Source organism: Aedes aegypti, chromosome 2 (genome assembly GCF_002204515.2).
Source record: "Aedes aegypti strain LVP_AGWG chromosome 2, AaegL5.0 Primary Assembly, whole genome shotgun sequence".
In the NCBI taxonomy this organism is placed as follows: domain Eukaryota; kingdom Metazoa; phylum Arthropoda; class Insecta; order Diptera; family Culicidae; genus Aedes; species Aedes aegypti.
The window spans coordinates 89073010-89096907 of NC_035108.1; positions in this window are offsets into that span (position 1 = coordinate 89073010).

The window sequence follows — 23898 nt, forward strand, 5'->3', positions numbered from 1 at the left end:
CATCACCGACCAAAGGTGACTCCTTAATCTAGTTCCTCCCTCACTAATCAACCCCCTTCCCGTGGTGCTTGCGGAGATGCAGAGGTTTGAATTATTACACACTGACATTCCTTCCCCATCCCAACTGACTGATATCATTTGACTTGTGCCGACGTGGATCATTAATATGCACTTTTCAGGAGTATGCGGGAAGTTCAATCCTGTCTTCATTTGAATAGTGCCTTAAACAAAAATAAGCACTACACAGATAAAAATATTTAAATTTCAATGTAGCGTAATAAGAAGCGTATAGTAAAAGTAAATCAAATTCATCTATTGTTACAGCATCACGTTTAATTTTCAACTAAAGATGGTTGAATGTTACATGATAGTGTAAATTTAAAGTACGATTGAAAAAATAGCGTTGACATTTCAGTTTATTTTGATGCTTCAAATATGTGCATAAAAATCAATTGAAATTTACAACATATTTTTTGCTGTGTGTACAAACTTGAACACCATGAATGAAATGGGTCAAATTATTATAAAAAGGATTGTTGGATAGAGGTAAAAATAGTATAACCAATTTGTGAGGAAATTTTCCGTAGAACTAGTTTTTTATGTCAACATATCAATAATTTTCTCTGTGAACCAATTTTGTAAATAACCTTATAAAAGCTAGAAAAAAAATGTGTTTTCACGAATTAAGGTTCTATGCTAGAATTTAGAGCTGTTTCATGATAAAATATAAAAATATGAAATGGTATGGTTCTGAGAAAATATGATTTATAAATAATCAAACGTGGCTCCATCATTTTTCTTTCAGTGTATTTTTTTCTAATAATTCTTGTTATTTATTGAAACTTTTCCGAAGACACTATTTTAACCATGTACCGTTTCTATGTTAATAATTTTCAAACCATACATTCAATTTATTTGAAAGACCTTTTTCAAAACGTAGTCTATGAAATAATGAACAATACCGCAAAGTTTCATTTATATTGAACATAGTTTGAATATATAATTTTTAGTTGCGTTTTAAGCTGGAAGTGCTCCCTGGTAAGGTAGTCCCAATAGGTACGGGTCGCTGCTCTAACCACTGCTGTTGCTGCTGCTGGATTGTTGGAATCCTCAGCGGGACTAAATAAGCTTTGGTTGGATCATTTTCAGATCATTCTTCTCGGTGCTCCACTATAGTGTAGTGCCCTACAGGAGGAACATGCTTCATAGGAAACGGCGTCCATGTTTTAAACCGTTGTAAAATTCTTTCAACGAAAAGTAACAGTAGCAAAAAAATATTACATACATACGAGATTGTTAACCCTTTCAGGACGGATGGGTCCTAATCCATTAGCCCATTGACATTTCACAAAATATTAGTGAGTCAAGTTTGCTTAATCTTAAATATCCAGATGTCCGAGAAATTTTGGTCTAAGCATTTTGAATATGTCTGATAACGGCCAATCTATTCTATAAGCCTATCTGTAGGGGCCTTCCTTAGCCGAGTGGTTAGAGTCCGCGGTTACAAAGTAAAGCCATGCTGAAGGTGTCTGGGTTCGATTCCCGGTCGGTCCAGGATCTTTTCGTAAAGGTAATTTCCTTGACTTCCCTGGGCATAGAGTATCATCGCACCTGCCACACGATATACGAATGCGAAAATGGCAACTTTCTCAAAGAAAGCTCTCAGTTAATAACCGTGGAAGTGCTCATAAGAACTCTAAGCTGAGAAGCAGGCTCTGTCCCAGTGAGGACTGCGCCCAAAACTATTCGTCATCAACGATGTATGGTACCGACGCCCACCTCGGTACAATCTAGCGCGACTGTAACTACCAGATGTCGCTAATGCATACACGCAGCATCTTGAGGTAGCGTTCCTGGATGAGGGCAAGCTGTTGAACGGAGGTCAAGAAACGATTGGTTTGACGAGGAGTGCCAGGAGAAGAATGCAGCGTGGGCTGCAATGCTGCAGCATGGTACACGACAAAACGTGAAACGATACAGACTGAAACGGAAACAGCAAACCAGCCTGTTTCGGAATTAAAAGCGCCGCCTGGAAGAGGTGGAATGCCAAGAGATGGAGTTGCTGTACCGTTCTCAAGAAACGCGGAAGTTCTATCAGAAGCTCAACACATCCCGCAAAGGCTTCGTGCCACGAGCTGAAATGTGTCGGAATACGGAGGGAGCATCTTGACGGATGGACGCGAGGTGATCGAGAGGTGGAAGCAACACTATGATGAACACATGAATGGCGCAGAGAACAAAGACACAGAAGGTTAGGACAGCGAAGGCGATGACTACGACAGCACAGCGGGCAGTGGACACCAATCAGCTCCCACGATGGAGCAAGTTAAGGTTGCCATTCAACAGCTCAACAACAACAAGGCCGCTGACAAGGATGGTATCGAAGCTAAACAAATCAATATGGGGCCGGACAGGTTGGCCGCTGGTCTGCATAGGCTGATAGCCAGAATCTGGGAGAAGGAACAGCTACCGGAGGAGTTGTAGCAAGGCGTTATATGCCCTATCTACCAAAAGGGCGACAAACTAAAGTGTGAAAATTATCGTGCAATCACTATCCTAAACGCAACCTACAAAGTGCTATCCCAGATTATCTGCCGTCGTTTATTACCTATTGCAAACGAGTTTGTGGGAAGTTATCAATCAGGTTTCATCGACAACCGCTCGACAACGGACCCGATCTATTCCGAGTGGCACATCCTCCAGAAATGCCGTGAGTACCAGGTCTCTACGCACCATCTGTTTATCGATTTCAAGGCGGCATACTATAGTATTGACTGTGTAGAGAGCTATGGAAGACGAGATCAGCTTTCCCGGGAAGCTCACAAGATTGATTAGAGCAACGATGGACGGTGTGCAAAACTGCATGAAGATCCCAAGCGAACACACCAGTTCTTTAGAGTCTCGGTGGGGACTACGACAAGGCGATGGGCTTTCGTGCTTATTGTTCAATGTTGCGGTGGAAGGTGTCATGTGGAGAGCCGGACTTAACAGTCGAGGCATGATGTTCTCGGGATCCGGACAATTTGTTTGCTTCGCGGACGATATGGATATTATTGGGAAAAAATTGAAACGGTGCCAGATTAATTCACCCGCCTGAAATGCGAAGCAACAAGAGTCGGGCTAACGATGAATGCATCAAAAACAAAGTACATGCTGACAGGAGGAACTGAGCGCGACAGAGCCCGCCTAGGAAGCAGTGTCACGATAGACGGGGATACGTTCAAGGTGGTGGACGAGTTCGTCTACCTCAGCTCCTTGCTGACGGCTGACAGCAATGTTAGTTAGGAAATACGAAGGCGCATCATCAGTGGAAGTCGTGCCTACTATGGGTTCCAGAAGAAACTGCGGTCAAGAAAGATTCACCCAAGCACCGAATGCACGATGTACAAAACGCTCATAAGACCGAGCATGAGACGTAGACTATCAGGTAAAATATTAAAACAGGAAGCACTCTAAAATTCGCGCCAGACCAAACGACATAGACCAAGGCATCAAAAACAGACTAACGATTAGAAACTGATATCATGGAACTGTAGGTCTCTCAATTGCTTGGGAAGTGCCTGCATTGGAGTAGTAGGGTACAAAAACACTACAAAAGCCGGTCCTGTTGTGAGTTGGCACGGTGTGGGACTCACGTTAGGCGTGCTTAACCACTAAAAAACTTTCCCTACTGCTCCTGTGCCTGGATCCCCCCCCTTTCTGAATTACATCATCACACTCATGCACATCGTCAATCTCAGCCTCTAGCTGTTCTGCTAGTTCGCTGTAGGAGCTCAATGTCGTCAAAAACGCTGCTCACCACGACATTTCTACGGTGTCTCCGCGACTATTCATTTTGCCCAATTGGCGGTTGAAGATCTCGCCGGGGCTTTGGACAGCTTTCTGTGCGACGACGCGTACTTCCCTTGGGCTGGCCTCGTGTCAGAGCCCTGTTTAACTTCTTCTGGACGCTCATGTGCATTTCCTTGCTCTACGACGACTCGTTCTCCGCTGCTGCTGTTCGAGCTCTCCTGGTTGACCAGTTGGATGCCGGATCACTGACACCCCGACGACCCAAAACTGGTTTGTGACGATCGATGCTACTCGACCTAGTCCCCGACGATGAAGCTAGCCTACTACGGTTACGCGCTTCTTCATGCTTCGATACTGGCCGGTGGAGTGCCGAAGTTGGTCCAGCGATTCCGATTGAAGGATGGCTTTCGGTTCACTGGGAGCTCCGACGACTCAAGCCGGTGATACGCTACGTACTACTCAGAGTAATCCCCGGCGGTGGATCTATCCTACTCCGACGAAGATTTCACCGGTGGCAGAAGATCTCCCGAACCGATGCTATCCGGGCAGATGCTGAGGTCGGTCCTGCGATTCCGGTGGTGGGAAGTTTCCGGTTCACAGGCACGCCGACGACCATTTGCCGGTGCTATTTCGCGAATTACTCAGCTAGACCCCGGTGGTGGACTCAGCTTACTCCGAGTCAACGTTGGTCGGCCAAGTGCCAGGGTCAGTTCTACAATTCATGTTGGAGGATGACTACCGGTTTGCAGGCGCCCCGACGACCTTAAACCGATACTACGCTACGCCCGCTTTACTCGGTCTAGTCCCCGACGAAGGTCTTAGCCTACTTCGATCGCGACCCGGAGCTCTCTGGTCTTCTCACCATCTTCTTTGCAGCAACGACATAATCGCCGTTATTTCCCTGTTCACCGCATTCCAAGTGCTTTCATAATTGGCACATGTTCTGCACGATGCTGTCCAGATTTAGGAAGCTGGCGTTTTCTGGCATAATCTACGGTCGTATATCCCTGAACCGAGGGCAGTCGAATATGGCATGCTACGGACTCTCCTCGATATTTGGGCAGGCCGGACAATGTAGAGACTCTGCGTGTCCGAATCTGTGCATATATTTCCGGAAGCATCCATGGCCTGACAAAAACTGAGTCAGGAAGAAGTTAACTTCTCCATATTTTCTCGACGGCCACACCGACACGTTAGGAGTTAGACTATGCGTCCACTTTCCTTTCTCCGAGTTATTCCACTCTTGGTGCCACCTCGCCATTGTATCCATTCTGATGGTATTCCTCACATTCCTTGTGTCCCTTTGGTGGTAGCATACTATGTCCTCAGCCAGAGTGATGCAGATGGGGACCATTCCGGCAATAACGCACACTGCCTGGGACGTACCTGCCAGCTTATCTCGGTTACGTTGGGTTCCCAACACTGCATCCCAAGCCGGGACTCCGTACCTCAGTATAGACGATGAAACGGTCGCCAGAAGACGCCTCGTACTCTGCTTCTTGGCCCTCCAGTGTTGGGCATGATCCTAGCTACGGTGTTAGCTGCTTTCGCTGCTTTTCGCAGGCATAGTCTACGCGGCTGTTGGCTGTTGGCCAGTCGTCGACCATTACTTCAAGGTGCTTTAGAGAGCGCTTAGATGAGATGGCGTGTCCTCCGACATTGATCTCGAGCTTTTGGATCGCCTTACAGCTGCTGACCAGCACCACCTCCTTTTTATGATGAGCCAACTGCAGCTTGACTCCAGTCATCCACGATTCAATGGTGTCTAGCGATTCCGCCGTCAGCATCTCCACCTCTTCCGCAGTCTCTCCAGTTATCGCAAGAACGACGTCATCTGCAACCCGAGGATCTCGACTCCATTCAGCAGTGACAAGGTTAGCACTCCATCGTACATCGTATTCCACAATGTTGGTCCAAGTATGTATCCCTTTGAAACTTCCGCCGTGACTTCAATTGACATCCGTCCCTGGTTTGTTTCGTAAACCAGTACCCGGTTCTAAAAGTAACTTTGCAGAACTTTACACAGATATTCGGGAGCTCGCCTTCTGTGTAGGGCTGCGGCGATAGCCTCCCAGCTGGCACTGTTGAACGCGTTCTTGACGTCTATTGTTACCACTGCGCAGTATCGATTGCCTCTCCTCTTCTGCTTGGACGCTTTCTCCGCGCACGCGATGACTGCCCAAATAGCATCCACCGTCGAAGTCTTTTTACGGAATCTGAACTGCCTTTTCGATAATTCGTTCTCGTCTTCCCTATAGATCGTCAGCCTGTCGGGGATGACCTTCTCCAGAAGTTTGCCAAGAGTATACAGCAAGCATATTGGTCTATATGAAGCAGGATCTCCTGGCGGTTTATCCGGTATTGGCAGCAACACCAGCTTCTGCACCTTTAATCTGTCTGGGAATCTGCCTTCCACTAGACACTTCTGCAACTTTGTCCTAAATATGTCTGGGATCGCCAAGATTCCTGCCCTTAGCGCTACGTTAGGGATACCATCTGGTCCGGGAGCTTTGTTCAGCTTCAGTCCTATCACAACCGTTATCAGCTCGGCGTTAGACACTTGAATGAGGTTTTGTGAGTGTGTACTGTTACACGACGCTGGAGTTCAGCCCATCTTCGGTTAACACCAATTGTGACAAGTTCCTGAAATTCGACTGTTCCTCTGTAGTATTTGATTTGTCCATGAAGCAAGATATCCATGGTATACCAGATCAATTTCGTTCATAGTTTATCACTCCCATGTTTGCAAGTAAATTTGGGCATGTCAGTGAGGATCGACAGTTCTTAACTGATGGGTCAAAAGTGGATGATATCACTGGTTTCGGTGTTTACAACGTTTTTCATAGCACCTTATTCATGCTTCAAAAGCCATGTTCTGTATATGTTTCTGAGCTAGCAGCTATACATTACGCCTTAGAGAACACCAGTACTCTTCCACCCGAGCACTTCTTCATTTTTTCCGACAGTCTGAGCTATCTGAAGCTGTTCGGTCAATGAAGCCGGTGAAGCACTCAGCGTACTTCCTGAATGAAATACGACAAGCATTGCGTGCTTTGTCAAATCACTCTTACACTATTACCCTAGCTTGGGTCCCTTCCCTTTGCTCCATTCCGAGCAACGAGAAAGCGGACTCTCTGGCTAAGGTAGACGCTAAAGAAGGCGATGTTTACAAGCGTCAAATCGCCTTCGATGAATATTTTGCATTGACCCGTCGGAGACCTTGATCAGCTGGCAACAGAAATGGTGAGGCGGAGAAACGGGTAGATGGCTGCATTCTATATTTCCACAGGTGTTGAAAAAACATGGTTTAAGGGGTTGGGCATGTGCCGTAATTTCATTCGTGTGCCCATCAATATCCGAGTTTGATTGTCGTTGGTTCCCTGTGTTTCGTTTTCCCTACAAATTGTCTCTTCTTGTCATGTCCCCACAGACCATTTCTGTTTAGTTTCGTTACAGATCTGGACATCCTGTCCCATCAAGCTTCATTAACTTAATATTCTAAGTAGCATAAGAATCATTGAAAGAGTACAATTGAAATTCCGAAAAATCCTTTCCTTACCTGTAGTATAAATGTATTCCCTCACCTCGAATCAACCGCAAGTACTTCGGTTCCCCGAACTAACATAGTTTTTTTTTTAAATAAATACAAATTATAAAACACAAAAAAAAATTGAAAAAAACGGCTCTGTCATGCTCAATGGCTTCCGAGCCTGCCAAAATAAACCACATAAGTTAAAACAAAAGTGCCAGCATTGGTGCTGATGCAAGGTACCCGTAAAAATTGTTGAAGCGGAGTTGGAGTGTGAAGAGATGAAGCAGCTGCATCGTTTTGAAGAATCAAGAAACGCGTAAGTTCTACAAAAAACTCAATGCATCCCGCAGAGGCTTTATACCACGAGCCGAAATGTTGAATTAGCACAACGCTACACACCTGAAAGGCGTTCAGGAGGAAGACCGAGGTAGCAGAAAAAATCGGTACGGTGGATGAGCGAGACGGGCCAACTCAATCAATAAATGAAGTTAAGGATGATATCAAAAAGCTCAAGAATAACAAAGCAGCTGGTAAATATGGTATTGAAGCGGAACTAACTACAAGTTCATCTGTTTCGCTAATGAGGTAGTCGAAAGAATGTTTACTAGGTGGTTGTTGAGCAGTATACCAGGCTGAAACGTAAAGCAGAAAAGATGGGATTGAAGGTAAGTACGTCATAGATGAAGTATCTGCTGGCTGAATGAACCGAGCGCAATAGAGCTTGCGTTTGCATACGTGTGATGATCGACGGATATGAGTTGCCTCGGATCATTGGTAACGTCGGATAACAACTGCAACAGATAAATTCAAAGACATTATTGCTGAAAGTCCTGCTTACTAAAATCTCTACAAAAGCTTGCGGTCTTGAAAGCTTCACCAACTTACTAAGTGTACCATGTACAAGATGCTTATAAGACGGGTAGCCCCTTTCGGGCATGAGACTTGGACAAATCTTGAAGAGGGTCTGCAACTGCTAGAAGTTTTTGAACGACGTGTACTTGGACTTTCATGAAGTATGTGAGGACGGCGTAAAGAGAAGAAGAATAAACCACGTGGTTGTGCATCACTAAGGTGAATTCAGTATCCAGAAAGTTGCAAAAGTTGGAAGGGTACGATGGGCAGGGCAAGTTGTGAGAATGCCGGAAAACAATCTCGTAAAACATAGTAATCCGGTTGGTACAAGAAAAAGAGAAGCGAACGATCAATTTCTGATACATTCAAGCTGAAAACTGATATCCATACGTAACATGTGTATAGAAAAGGTCTTCCTGAAAGGGTTAAGCCGCGGTGCAGCTTGTACAAGTAGCCTAGTGTCGGAAAGATTACCTACGCCATAAACCCTATTAGTGGAGATTTTCACACACGCTGCGAATGGACGTCGACGAGAATGTGGGCCAGTTGAGTGGGTTAAAAAATTCAGCCCGGACCATAATGGAAACTTTCGCCCCTCTTTCAAAGATGGCAGCGGCGACGTGGTTGTTGCGGTTGGTCGACTCCGACCCTGTGAGGATAATTTACACTTAAAAGCACTTTTCACGCGTCGGTGTGGGAAATTAGCGTGCACTGACCGCTTTTTCCCGTTCTCTGTTTGTCTGGCTGCTGGGATGTTTGCTCGCCTAGAGAAGTGGCGTGGAAAAACTATCAGGGGAACTGAGTAACGAAGTTTCATGCGGTGGTTGAAATTCCTCGGTAGCCATACAATATTAGTGGAATGTTTGCTTTTCCTGTGGAGGTAGTGAATTGGATATTTTTCCTTGGTTGAAAGTAAGCTCGTGGTGCAGATTTTTTACTGGACCTTAAAACAATATACGGAATTGTTGGTATGGAAAGCTGGGAAGAACATTTCGGGCTAAAACCGCAGATTATGCGATAAAATTTTACTTAATTGAAAAATCTTGCTTGCTCTTCTGGGTGGGTAACATTTGAAATAGGACTACAACTTTCATTCACGGTATCATTTAAATTGTACGACGAAAAACAGATTGAATTGATTTTTTCAACATGTTTGCTATCGCCATTCAAAATTATTCGTTTATTTTACATGACAATATACAATACTTATCAAAATCATCATAAAATAAATTTTGAGCATCGAAAATTTTATTTACTTTGTTTAGCACATGAAGTTTGGATTCTATAGTAAATTGAACAAATAAATCACAAGTTGGTGAATAGCTTCAGCAGCAGCCCAAAATCAATTAAATACTGGTATTTTGGTGCTTGAGACCAAAAGTTGTTCCGCAGTGTTTATGTTTTTGCGTATGTTTTTTTTTTTGAAAGAGTCGCATGTAATTTTACGCAAGAATCACGACGTGATTGTGTAGCTAAATTGACGTAAAAATACATTTAATATTTTTGCTGTGCAAGCTCAACATGAATTTTTCCGAATTAATTCGCTTATTTTGCTCAATGCATTATTGATATAAATTTCCGCAATGTTTTGCCAGTGGTGTTTGCAAGTTGCATCAAATGATGACGACAGTGCATAAGCTGAACAAACAATCATCTCCAGCAGTTTAAACACGACACAGCTTGTATTAAGGTGAAGATAAATCGAAGCCAAAGTTCAAATTTTCAAGAGCACGGATCTGGAGAACCAAACATCCGTTTGAGCTAAAAACCTAATCGATTGGTCACCACCAGCTAGTGACCAAACGATTAAGTTTTCAGCTCAATCGAATGTTTGGTTCTCCAGATCCGTGCTCTTGAAAATTTGAACTTTGGCTTCGATTCATCTTCACCTTAATGCATGTATATTTGGTCCAGCAAATCTGTCGTTACTTATGCTGTGGCTGTTCGTCCTCCTCCCCCTCCGGTGTAGTGCGTTATTCGATAACAAGCTTATCGAGACCTGTTTGCTTACAACACTGTTGTCCTCCGGCTGAAAATGTGTTTATCTTCCATTGTGTATGGAAAGTGGAATTATCTCTCTTCCCTGTGATATTCACGAAGGCTGGGTTGGGCGTAATGTTAGACGCAGTCCGTCGAAGCTTCCGGTTTATTCTCAGATCATCACACATCCCATTGACGAGGGAAGTTGAAAGAAGACTCCATGTCAATGTTTACCGAATATGGGATAGGGTTACCATCTATAAGGGTCATCTCATATGATGGTCCTACAAACGGATAACAGAGTGTTGGTTCATTATCAAATCTGGCGGCACTGTGTGAGAATCATCATCTCACTCAGTTGATGGTGCTATCGGTCCGTGGTTTTAGACGTGCTTGTCTGGTTATTCTGGCAACACAGTTAACCCACCGATGATGACGATAGCTAACCAGCATACTCAGATCAGCCACCCCACCCAGTTAGAGTTGAACACTTGATAAGGAAACACAGTAGTGAAATCCAATTAGAATCCCCTGTTAATAAAGTGCATGAAAGCCAATAAAGTTGCTTGTCGTATGTAACCGCGAAATAGTGTTGCACTCATTCTAAGTGAAGCTCGTGATTGCTAATTGTTCGAGAACGAATACGTCCCCGTCGTCGTCTTGCATAGTGATCCTGCTGCTGATTATAATTCTGCCCACACGTGAACGCCAAGTTGGATCTACAACTAAGGTAACGGAACCGAGATTGGCCCTCCCAACCGACGGATTTTGGACGACATTGTAAAAAGCACAACGTAGGGTAACTGGCGAGCGCCAACATAAAATTTGGTGCCGTGACCAGGATACGTCGGACCGCGTGGTGAGGTGTCTACTGGGCGCTGCCATCTTGGACTCCGGCTCGTTGGATTGTTCTGGATCTGGCTGCTGCTGCTTATTGTATTACTACAAGGCTCGAATAATCGAGCGGAAGGTAAAGACCTCTCCACTTCGATTTTGCTGTACCCACGGGTACCCTTTAGATACCTTTTCTCTCTTATTGCATGCGTGAATCTACTTGGCATTCGCTGCCGTTCGTCTGGAGTGTGATACTGCTATCGGCCTCTGAGCGCCATTGTGCCGCCGATTTCCAAGAACAATTGGACTATTGTATCGCAGTGGCGTCCCCAGCCACAGTTCCTCGCCTGCTGCAACGCATTCATTGATTTTGGCAGTTTTTCTGCTACTGTGGCGCTCCCAGCCTCGACACGACACGTGGTGTGCTTGCTACCGCGTGCCATCCAGTTGCTGTGCCTGTTGATTGTCCATCGTGTGGCTTTTCCAACAACAAGCGTGATTGCTTTCGACTTGCCAATCCAGCACAGGGCTTTCGGTTACCCAGTACGGACGGTACTACAACTAGTTCCTGTTGGCGGTATTAAAAATACAAGGCACAGTTTGCCTTGGAACAGGTGAGCACCTTTCCAAGTAATTTATTGCATTTGCGTGGGTCTACTCTTGGTCCATTGGTCCACAGGTATCCGGCTTTCGGACTGCATTGTCATGGATGCTCAGCAGCGAGACCAGCTGCTAACAAGAAGGGATACTCTGCTTGCTGCATTGGGTCGGGCAGAGGCTTTTGCTGCCAACTTCGATGCTCAAAGAGATCAGGCGCAACTTCCACTACGGCTGGAGTACATCAACGGACTATGGAACAGCTTGGAGACGGTCCAAGGGCAACTCGAGGATGGAGAAACCACTGATCAAGGTAGGGCAGGGCATGCGACATTTAGAGCTGAACTGGAGCCGCGTCTTTTTTCAATAAAGGCTAGCCTGCTATCAAAATTGCCTCCACCTCCCGTTATTAGCAGTGCAGTCCCTCACCCCCCTCAGGTGTCCTCCACTCTCTCTGGGATCAAATTACCAACGATTTCGCTTCCCGAGTTCAACGGCGACTATATGCAATGGCTGGCATTTCATGATACTTTCCTGGCGCTTATTCACTCCAATCCGGACTTGCCGGATATCCAAAAATTTCACTATTTACGTGCAGCTGTCAAGGGTGAAGCTGCGCAGTTAATAGAGTCCATTGGAATCAGTTCCGCTAATTACGGCTTGGCTTGGCAAACGTTGGAAAACCGATATTCGAACGATTACCTTCTCCGGAGGCGCCACCTGCAGGCACTCTTCGACATCCCCTGCATGAAGAAGGAGTCCGCTGCGTCACTACACGGGTTGGTGGACGAGTTTGAACGGCATACGAAAATTCTGCATCAGCTTGGAGAACCGACTGACTCTTGGAGCTCCATCCTGGAGCATTTGCTTTGCACACGTCTGCACAACGATACGGTCAAGGCTTGGGAGGATCACGCGTCGACTGTGGCGAATCCCAACTACAACTGTTTGATTGATTTTCTGCAGCGACGTACTCGGGTATTGGAATCGATTTCCGTGAACCATCATGCACCGGATTTGCCACCCTCATCTGGTGGTGCAGCTCACCCGCCGAAGAAGAGTTACCAGCATTCCCAGTTTCGGCTGTCATCATGTGCAACAACCACCAATCAAGGCGAAAAGTGCATCGTTTGTGGTCAGTCTCATTCTGTAATGAAGTGCCAGAGGTTCAATAATCTCTCCCCAAATGAACGCCAGCAGCTTGTGAGCTCAAAACGATTGTGTCACAACTGCTTGAGAGGAAATCATTTCGCCAGAAATTGTCCGTCTAGCTTCACTTGTCGTAGATGCAATCGACGCCATCATACTCTTCTCCACCCTGAACAGCCCGAGGGTCCTCAAAGGTCTAGCAGTCAAGGCTCCGCTTCTAGATCAGCACCACCTGCAACGTCTGCTTCGTCAAATGTTTCTTCTGTCGTGGAGTCATCTATGCAGTCCATGGTCGCTGCCTCTGAATCCATGCCTAGCGTGGAAGCTAGTGTAACGGTGCAGCATCCTCGTGAAAATGTCTTTCTCCTTACCGTTATGGTAAAAATTGTCGACGATTACGGTATAGAACATCTAGCTCGTGCTCTTCTCGACAGCGCTTCCCAACCAAACCTCATTACGGACCGGATGGCTAAGATTCTACGACTACGTCGACACAAAGTGAACGTAACGGTGCAGGGAGCCGGCAAGCTTTCGAATTCGGTGCGCGAATCAGTATTCGCTCAGGTACAATCAAGACGAGGAGACTTTTCGTGTGGTGTAAATTTTCTGGTGATGGACAAATTAACTGCTAATCTCCCTGCGCAAAGCGTTTCCACCGCAGGATGGAAAATACCAAAAGATTTGTACCTAGCAGATCCATCCTTTAACGAAAGTCAACCAATAGACATGCTACTAGGGGCAAAACATTTCTACACGTTCTTCCCCAACGCGGCACGCCTTCAACTCAACACTAACCTTCCCCTCTTAGTCGACAGTGTTTTTGGTTGGATTGTCGTTGGATCGGCTGGCGCAACATCTCCTGTTCAATCTTCGTCTGCTGTATGCGAAGCGGTCACTGTATCAATGGTTTCGCTCGAGGACAGTTTGGAACGATTTTGGAAAGCAGAGCAGCTGACAACAACGGACAATTATTCTGTCGAAGAACGTCGTTGTGAAACCCTGTACTCTTCAACAGTTTCCCGTAATTCTGAAGGCCGATATGTTGTTCGTTATCCCCGAAAGACTGGCTTCGATGAAATGATTGGTGAATCCCAGAAAAACGCTCTTCGAAGATTTGGATTTTTGGAGCGACGCCTAGAACGACACCCGCAATTGAAAGATGAATACCACCAGTTTATGAGAGAGTATCTCTCCCTCGGCCACATGCGGTTGGTCGATGCGGACGACGAAGAACGCTCTCGAACATACTACCTGCCCCACCACGCCGTAATCAAGGAGGCAAGTACGACAACCAAGGTCCGTGTTGTATTTGATGGTTCTGCAAAAACCTCCACCGGCTTCTCTCTAAATGAAGCTTTATGCGTGGGTCCCGTGGTGCAGAACGAGCTTATTGACATCATTTTGCGATTTCGTACCTTTCCCGTTGCTCTCGTGGGAGACATAGCCAAGATGTATCGGCAAGTACTGATTCATCCCGACGACACTCCTCTTCAGCGTATCCTGTGGCGTTTCACGCAGCTATCTCCGGTGCAGACGTACGAACTTCTCACCGTCACATATGGGCTAGCGCCTTCCTCCTTTCTTGCGACTCGTACGCTTAAACAACTTGCTGATGATGAGGGTGAACCATTCGCCAAAGGAGCTCCAGCATTGAAGAAAGGCTTTTATGTGGACGATTTTATCGGTGGAGCTCAATCCGTCAAAGAAGCGATCCTCTTACGTGACGAACTCAGCGAACTGTTGAAGAAAGGTGGATTTGAACTACGCAAATGGACCTCCAATCGGCTCGAAGTATTGCAAGGCCTCAACGATGAGCAAATCGGAACGAAATCCTCTCTCGAATTCAAACCCCATGAAACGATAAAGGCGTTAGGAATCAACTGGGAACCTGAAGCTGATGTTCTACGATTTGACTCCCAAATCCGGGACGATAATGCACCACCAACGAAACGATCGATTCTGTCCAACATAGCGAAGCTGTTCGATCCTCTTGGGCTCATATCTCCCGTAGTTGTTCGAGCAAAAATCCTCATGCAGGAGCTGTGGCTTCTGTCCTGCGATTGGGATGAGCCTGTACCGGAACCTGTAAAATCGAAATGGGAAAACTATCATCAAGAGCTTTCAACGATCTCCGAGCACCGTGTCGACCGTTACGCCTTTCTACCCGATTCTAAAATCCAGCTACACACCTTTGCTGATGCGTCTCAGAATGCGTACGGTGCGTGTACATATGCCCGCTGTGAAGATAATCAAGGTAGGATTCGAATCCAGCTTCTAGCGTCGAAATCCCGTGTTGCTCCGTTAAAACGGATCACTATCGCCAGATTGGAACTCTGTGCAGCAGTAGTGGCTGCTCACCTACACGACCGAATAAAAAAGGCAACTGACATCGAGATCTCCGCATCCTACTTCTGGTCGGATTCCTCAGTCACCCTTCAATGGCTTCGCTCGCCTCCAAACACCTGGCCAACTTTTGTAGCCAACCGCGTTTCGGAAGTCCAACAGTACACGCATGGCTGCCAGTGGAAGCACGTCTCCGGAATCGAAAATCCCGCCGACCTGGTCTCACGCGGTATGTCAGTGGAGGAATTCATCTCGAGTAAACTATGGCATCATGGACCAAACTGGCTAGCACGACCTGCACAAGATTGGCCGGTTTCAATCCCTCCTGGAGTTCCAGCCGAAGAGCTGGAAATGAAATCTACCGTTGCTGCTGTCCAAGTATCTTCATCAGTTCATCCGATCTTCCTTCGTTGGTCCTCATACAACCGTTTGCTCCACGTCGTCGGGTACATCATACGATTCGTCAGCAACACTCGTTCGAAAACCCGCACAAATCCATCATTTAGAGCTAGCCCTGTTCCAGAGTGTCTAACGGTTAACGAAATTGCCAATGCCAAAACGATTCTCACACGCCTAGCCCAGGAGGATGGATACTCACCTGAATTAAAAGAAATAAGAAAGGTGAAAAAGGTATCAAAACAATCGCCTATTCGCAACATGAGCCCATTCATTGATCCGGAGGGGGTGTTGAGAGTTGGAGGTCGCCTTAACTTTGCCCTACTGCCCTACCAAGCGAAACACCCTGCCCTGTTGCCAACAACGCATCCATTTACGCGTCTAATTGTTGAGCATTTCCACCGTAAGTTGATCCACGGCGGCGGGCGTCAACTGTTGACTGCCATTCGGGAAGAATTCTGGCCTCCACGGGGTCGAAAATTGGTCCAAAGTGTCGTTAGGAACTGTTTTCGATGCGTTCGTCTCAATCCTGTTCCTGCCCAACAGCAAATCGGTCAGCTTCCAGCCCAGCGAGTAATTCCAAGTCGCCCCTTCAGTGTTACTGGCATTGACTATGCTGGCCCGCTTTATCTCCGCCCGATTCATAAACGTGCCTCACCTGCCAAAGCATACCTGTGCCTGTTCGTATGCTTTTCGACCAAAGCCGTGCATCTCGAGTTAGTAGGCGATTTATCAACTCAAGCGTTCCTATGCTCGCTACGTCGCTTCATTTCACGGCGAGGTCGACCCGCGCATATCCACTCAGATAACGGGAAGAACTTTGAGGGAGCGAAAAATGAGTTGGCTGAGTTTTTTGCTAGATTTCAGGATCAGTCCCAACATAATGAAATCGCCACCTTTTGCTCCGATGAGGGAATCACCTGGCATTTGACCCCACCCAAAGCTCCTCACTTTGGCGGCCTATGGGAAGCGGCCGTTAACCTTAGTTTGATACTGGGGTCATTATGACCCAAAATCGGATTTCAACCTGCAATATCTCTGTTGTTATCAAACGGATCTTTCTGAAATTTCCTGACTTTTAATATTTTGTGGAAACGAAGCGCAAGACCAAAAAAATTTTTTCTTAAGGTGATTCTAAGATGGCGCCACAAAAAAACAACTTAATAAGATACTGGGGTCATTATGACCCAGAAATGTATACCCCTATAAATCAGCGAAATATCAACCGAATAATGAAATTTATGCCGCATTCAAAAGATATACTCCTCAAGATTCTGATCAGTACCTGGAATACCGGTTCCGGTTCCAGTGGCCACCGGGAATCGGCTACGAAGGGGACCATGTTGGCCACGTGGAATTTCAGTACACCCAGTCCAGAAATCTGCAGTCATCACCAAATTGTATGAGATGCAGGCCATATAGGAACGTACTGCCTTCAGCAAACTTGCTTCAGGGACCAAGAACTTCCACATGGGATACAATTTAGTTCAGAACTCGACCACCGCGTGGCGCTATCGTCGATATGAACTTCCGGTAGGGGCTAATTATGCGATAACTCGAGATTGCGAGTACATAGAAGGTTGCTGTCTTCGGCAAAGTTGCTCAGGAGGATAAGGACTTCCACATAGGATACAATTCAGTTCAGAACTCAACCACCGCGTGGCGCTAGCGTCGATATGAACTTCCGGTAGGGGCTATTTATGCGATAACTCGAGATTGCGAGCACATAGGAGGTTGCTGTCTTCGGCAAAGTTGCTCAGGAGGATAAGGACTTCCACATAGGATACAATTTAGTTCAGAGCTCGACCACCGCGTGGCGCTAGCGTCGATATGAACTTCCGGTAGGGACTAATTATACGATAACTCGAGATTGCGATCACATAGAAGGTTGCTGTCTTCGGCAAAGTTGGTCAGGAGGACAAGGGCTTCCACATAAGGTACAATTTAGTTCAGAACTCAACCACCACGTGGCGCTAGCGTCGATATGAACTTCCGGTATGGACTAATCATGCGATAACTCGAGATTGCGAGCACATAGAAGGTTGCTGTCTTCGGCAAAGTTGCTCAGGAGGATAAGGACTTCCACATAGGATACAATTCAGTTCAGAACTCGACCACCGCGTGGCGCTAGCGTCGATATGAACTTCCGGTAGGGGCTAGTTATGCGATAACTCGAGATTGCGAGTACATAGAAGGTTGTTGTCTTCGGCAAAGTTGCTCAGGAGGATAAGGACTTCCACATAGGATACAATTCAGTTCAGAACTCGACCACCGCGTGGCGCTAGCGTCGATATGAACTTCCGGTATGGGCTAATTATGCGATAACTCGAGATTGCGAGTACATAGAAGGTTGCTGTCTTCGGCAAAGTTGCTCAGGAGGATAAGGACTTCCACATAGGATACAATTCAGTTCAGAACCCGACCACCGTGTGGCGCTAGCGTCGATATGAACTTCCGGTAGGGTCTAATTATACGATAACTCGAGATTGCGATCACATAGAAGGTTGCTGTCTTCGGCAAAGTTGGTCAGGAGGACAAGGGCTTCCACATAAGGTACAATTTAGTTCAGAACTCGACCACCTCGTGGCGCTAGCGTCGACATGAACTTCCGGTATGGGCTAATTATGCGATAACTCGAGATTGCGAGCACATAGAAGGTTGCTGTCTTCGGCAAAGTTGCTCAGGAGGATCAGGACATCCACATAGGATACAATTCAGTTCAGAACTCGACCACCGCGTGGCGCTAGCGTCGATATGAACTTCTGGTAGGGGCTAATTATGCGATAACTCAAGATTGCGAGCACATAGAAGGTTGCTGTCTTCGGCAAAGTTGCTCAGGAGGATAAGGACTTCCACATAGGATACAATTCAGTTCAGAACCCGTCCACCGCGTGGCGCTAGCGTCGATATGAACTTCCGGTAGGGGCTAATTATGCGATAACTCGAGATTGCGAGCACAGGAGGTTGCTGTCTTCGGCAAAGTTGCTCAGGAGGATAAGGACTTCCACATAGGATACAATTCAGTTCAGAACCCGACCACCGCGTGGCGCTAGCGTCGATATGAACTTCCGGTAGGGACTAATTATGCGATAACTCGAGATTGCGATCACATAGAAGGTTGCTGTCTTCGGCAAAGTTGGTCAGGAGGACAAGGGCTTCCACATAAGGTACAATTTAGTTCAGAACTCGACCACCTCGTGGCGCTAGCGTCAACATAAACTTCCGGTAGGGGCTAATTATGCGATAACTCGAGATTGCGAGCACATAGGAGGTTGCTGTCTTCGGCAAAGTTGCTCAGGAGGATAAGGACTTCCACATAGGATACAATTCAGTTCAGAACTCGACCACCGCGTGGCGTTGGCGTCGGTTTGGACTTTCGGCTAATTATGCGATAATTCAAGATTGTGAGCATATAGAAGGATGATGTGTTCGGCAAAATTGCTCAGGAGGATAAGTTACATGATAAGTCACATGAGATACAATTTAGCTCGGAATTTGACCACCGCAGTGTGCTGGCGTTTTATGAACTTACAATAGGAGCTAGTTATGCGATATTTAGAAATTGCATACACATAGAAGGATGCTCGTTTTTCAGACAATTTTCAGACTTACCATGCATTTTTGAGGAAGAAATATTTTACCAAGTACGAACATTTTAGTGTTCTAATATTTAACAAAAGCGAGATTTTTTAACCCTCCTAGAGGAACTTGAAAAAATTACTGGAAAAATATCAAGAGAAAATCATGAAAGTATCATAAAAAGCGGGACCCATTAACTACATCCAACGAAACCTCTTATTAAAAAAATTAGCAATAGTTGCAAACTATTTCTTGCAAAAGTGAAGAAACAATTTCTGGAGAGATTGTGGAAGGAAATGCATAGGTAGATAATTTGTGCAAGGAACTTTCAAACAATTTTCTATGAAAACAGAAAAACAAATTGCTGAAAGAAATCCGTGAGAAACTCCAAAATGACCTAAACAGTAAGGAGTAATTTTTAAAATCATTGGAAAAATAAATAGATTGATAAACTTACGCTTGAAGAGTATTAGGGGCGTCTCTCCTAGGAGATAATTTATAAGGATGTCCTCAAAAAATATTCTGGGGCGTATCCCTAGAAGAAGTTAAAGATAGAATTCCGAAAGAAACTCTTGAGCTTGTTTTTTTTTCTTAAGAAATTTCTTACCTTTTCTTACCTTTACTTAAAAAAGTGCACGTCGTAAACTTTAATTTGAACGTATTCCTCTGCGTGAATGGTGATTATCTTATCACCTAAACTATTCTTCGCAAGTTAGAAGTAAGAAGATTTGCTAGCATGACTTGAAGTACAAAGATGTGAATGTTTTCGGATAGTGATAATCATCAATGTTATTACAGGTCAGACTCGATTATCCGGAGTTTGTTTTTGATATTCTTGTTTTCAGTTTTTATGCATAAATTTGAGATAGTTTAGTATTGTTATATACAATATAAATGGTTAAGCAGTTTTGGGCGTAGGTAAGAAAATGAGAGTTTGAGAAAAGTTTTTTTTTCTTGTGTATACTAGTCAATTTTTTTTTCTTCTCAAGCCCCAATGTACCTAGAAATAATTTATGGCTACGCCACTGCATAATATAAATAAAAACAACGAAAAACGATAATATTTCAGTAATTTTATCGCAAATTTAAATTTTTTTTTTGGCGATTCGATTATCCGGAGGATGAAATAAAAATCGATACTCCGGATTATCGAGTCCGACCTGTATTGAGATAAATACAAGTTTATAGTAAAATGAAAAGGTGCGTAAATTTGATCTAACGTTAAATTTAGTGCTGAAGTAGTTGATTTGTTTCAGAATAAATTATTTTTGCGTAAGTACAAATAATTAACAGGATAGTAATGTCAACATAAAAAAAAATCTTCTTCGTTAACTTCTGCAAATTTCAACATATATTGCGTACAAGATTTAGTGTAAAAATTTTGTATCATAACAATATTACCATGAAGAACTTAGAGAAATTTCATCACATTATCTTGAAAGAAGATTTGTACAAAAAATCAATTTTCTCGTGAAATTCCATAATAAATTATTAGAAGAATCAAATTCAACTCATGTAGAACTTCAACGAGACTTTCAGTAGACTTACAGAGCAATTCCAAGAATGACCGTGGAGGAATTCATACACTAACTTGAACGAATGTTGCAAACATCTTTTGGACTAATACTAGAAAAAGCAGCTGGAGGAATTCCAGAAATAGCTTCAAAGGGACGCATTATTAAACTGTACCCGGAAGTGTTTTCAAGAAAACCCTCTTGAGAAAATTCAAATCGTCAAATCGAAAAATAATAACTTGAGAAATACCTAAAACAATTTAAAATCAGATCGTAGAAGAATTCAATAAAAAAGACCTGTGAGGGATTTACAAAAACTCTGAAGAATTCGCTCCAGATAAAAATTTTGGAAAATTTCAAAAGGTACTCTTTTGAGGGAGTTTATAGATTTATAAGATTTCTCCGGGAATTAATCCATCCTCATGGAACTTTTCCAGGCATTATTGCAGAGATTACTTCAAGGACTTCTACAGCGATTATTCCAAAGATTCTTCAAGCTATCTCTCCTGACATTCCTCCAATAAAAATTACAGATTCCCCTAAGGATTCCTCCAAGAAGATTACTTAAGATATTTCTCCAGACATTCCGTAGGTAGTCCTCTCAAGATTCTTCTAGGAATTAGTCCTAAAATTGCCTCCAGGAATTCTATAACGAATTATTCCAGAGATTCCACCATTCAATTGGGGATTTTACAAAAAATTATTTTATGAGTTCTTATAGGGATCGCTGAAGAAATTCTTGCAGGAGCCTAAGAAGGGATTCTCGAGGAAAACTCTGGAGGAATTCCTTACAAAAATTCCCGGAACATCAAATATGCTTTTCAGTTACGCAGTCTTTATTTTTTTCAACATTCTATTTATAATAAAGACAACGTAGACGAAACTCATATTTCATTTATATAAACAGTCAAATCTCTACCAGTTCATTCCTGAAACGATATCTACAGTAAACTGTAAAGATTTGCATAGAGAAATCCCTGGAGGAGCCTTAGGATAAACTCCTGTAAGAATCCATGAAGGATTCTATAAGTCAATTACTGAAGGACTCCTGGAGACATATCTGGAGGAACCACTGGAGAATCCTTGGAGGTATCCCAGGAAGAATCGTTATAGAGATTTTGATGGTGGAATCGTTAGAGAAATCCCTGGAAAATCCCCTGTAGATTTTTTTCTGGAAAAATCTCTGGAAGAATCTTTATAGAAATATTTAAATGGAAAAACATTCTGGAAAAATCTAAGGAGAAATATTCGAAGGAATCCATGAAGAGATTTAAAAAAAAATGTAGAGATTTAACTGGAGAATTATATGTAGAGATTTTCTTAATGTAATCCATAGAGAAATATTTAGCATAAGTTCTGATAATATTCCAGCAGGAATTTATGGGAGAATCTCTGAAGAAATTTCAAGAAGAAGTCTTGGGGGAATTCATGGAGTATTATTGGACCCAGAACGAATCCCTGAAGAAATTCTTGGGGAATTCTGAAAGATTATCTTGGGAAATCCTTGAGGCAATTCATGTAATTTCCTTGAGGAATTTGTGAGTTTTAGAACGGCTGCAGAAATTCCTTGTGAAATCCTTGTAGAATTTCCTCGAAGAATCATCCCTGGAGCGATCCGTGGAGGAATCCTGGAAAAAATCTCCGGTATAATTTCTGGACGAATCTCGAGAGAACTGCTTGGGGATATCTTTGTATGTATCCGTAGAGGAATCCTCGGAATAAATTCTGGAGAAATCACTAGAGAAACATCTTTAGTAATCCTTGAAGAGATTGTTTTAGTGTAACTCCTGGAGAAAGCCTTGAAAGTATCTGTGCAAGAATCCTTGTAGACACATTTTTTGGAGCAATCCTTGCAAAAGTCTGTGGAAAGTTTTGTAAAGGAATGCCAGAAGAAATTACTTAAAAAATCCCTGGATTTCTCGGAGAAATTTCGAAGCATTCCTGAAACGAATCCTGGAGGAATCATTGGGGAAATTCCTGAAATAATCCCAGTAAAGATTTTTCTGGAGGAATCAATGGAGGAATCACTAAAGACATTTCTGCTGGAAATCTTTGCGAAATCGCTAAAGAACATATTTTCTTGTAGGAATCCTTGTGAAAATTTCTTGTCAACTCCCTGGCCTGGAGAAATATGAGTATGGAAACCAAGAATCAAATATACTGTCAGTTAGTTATAATCTTAGCTCGAAAAACTGCTTTGAGGAAAACGTCTTCAAATAACTACAATTTCATGCATGGCGAACAAAAGTTCTTCCTGGTAGAATCTCTGGCAAAAGTCCTAGTGGATCTCCAGGAGAAATCACTGTAGGGATTAAGGTAAAGATCAGCTTGGATTGTTTTCTGGTAAAATCCCAGGAGGAATCTTCGAAAGATTTCCTGAAGAAATCTCTGGAAGAGTCTCTGAAGATATTTGTAGAAGATGATGAGCAGAAGGGCTTGAGGTTGTATACCATCGGATGAGCTCTCGGTAAAAAACTGTAGAATTCATCATACAAATCATATAAGGTTACTGGACTATCTCCTTTGAATAACTCTGATGTGAACTACGTCTTGAGATCCAGATGATTTTTTGAAGGAATTCCAGAAGGAAATACTGGTGTAAAGTCATAAGATTCCTCCGGATCCAATTAAAAAATAAAGTGCAAAAACTTCTAAAGAAATTTAGAAGTATTTTTTTCCGCAACTTTATGACATTATCTGTATCTAACTCTTGTTGGAATTTTAAAAGTGACTACAATATAGTTCATATCATATCATAGAGCTCATTTCATATTATATAGTTTATATCGTACCATATACTTCATTTCAGATCGTGTAGTTCATAACATATAGAGCAATATAATGACGAGCGTCACGCGGAATTTACTACGCAGAATAAAAAAAACTTAACAAGTTTGCCGAAGATAAAACCTTCAAAAGAGAGCTCCTTCGGGAAATGCATATAGACGCCAGCACCACATGCCGGTCACGGAACGTATGTTCATGCCAAATTCCTTATTCTCTCGAACAATTTTGCCGCAGACAGCATCCTTCTATAAGTTCACAATCTCAATATATAGCATAATCAGTAGAGATGGTCGGGTCTCGGGTTTTCAAACCCGAACTCGACCGGTTCGGGTCGGATTTGCAGGCTAGAAATTTTTTTTCGATTAAGTCGGAATCGGGCTTGTAAAAAATCGGGTTTAGGTGGAGTTTAGTAAAAGTTATGGAAAGATTAACATCCAGAAAGCTTCCTTATGCATCAGAAACGATGAATTTATCTATTTTTAAAACTCTGTTTTTTCTTACAAAAAATTCTTGAGTTTCGAGTCGAGTACGGATTTGAACAGA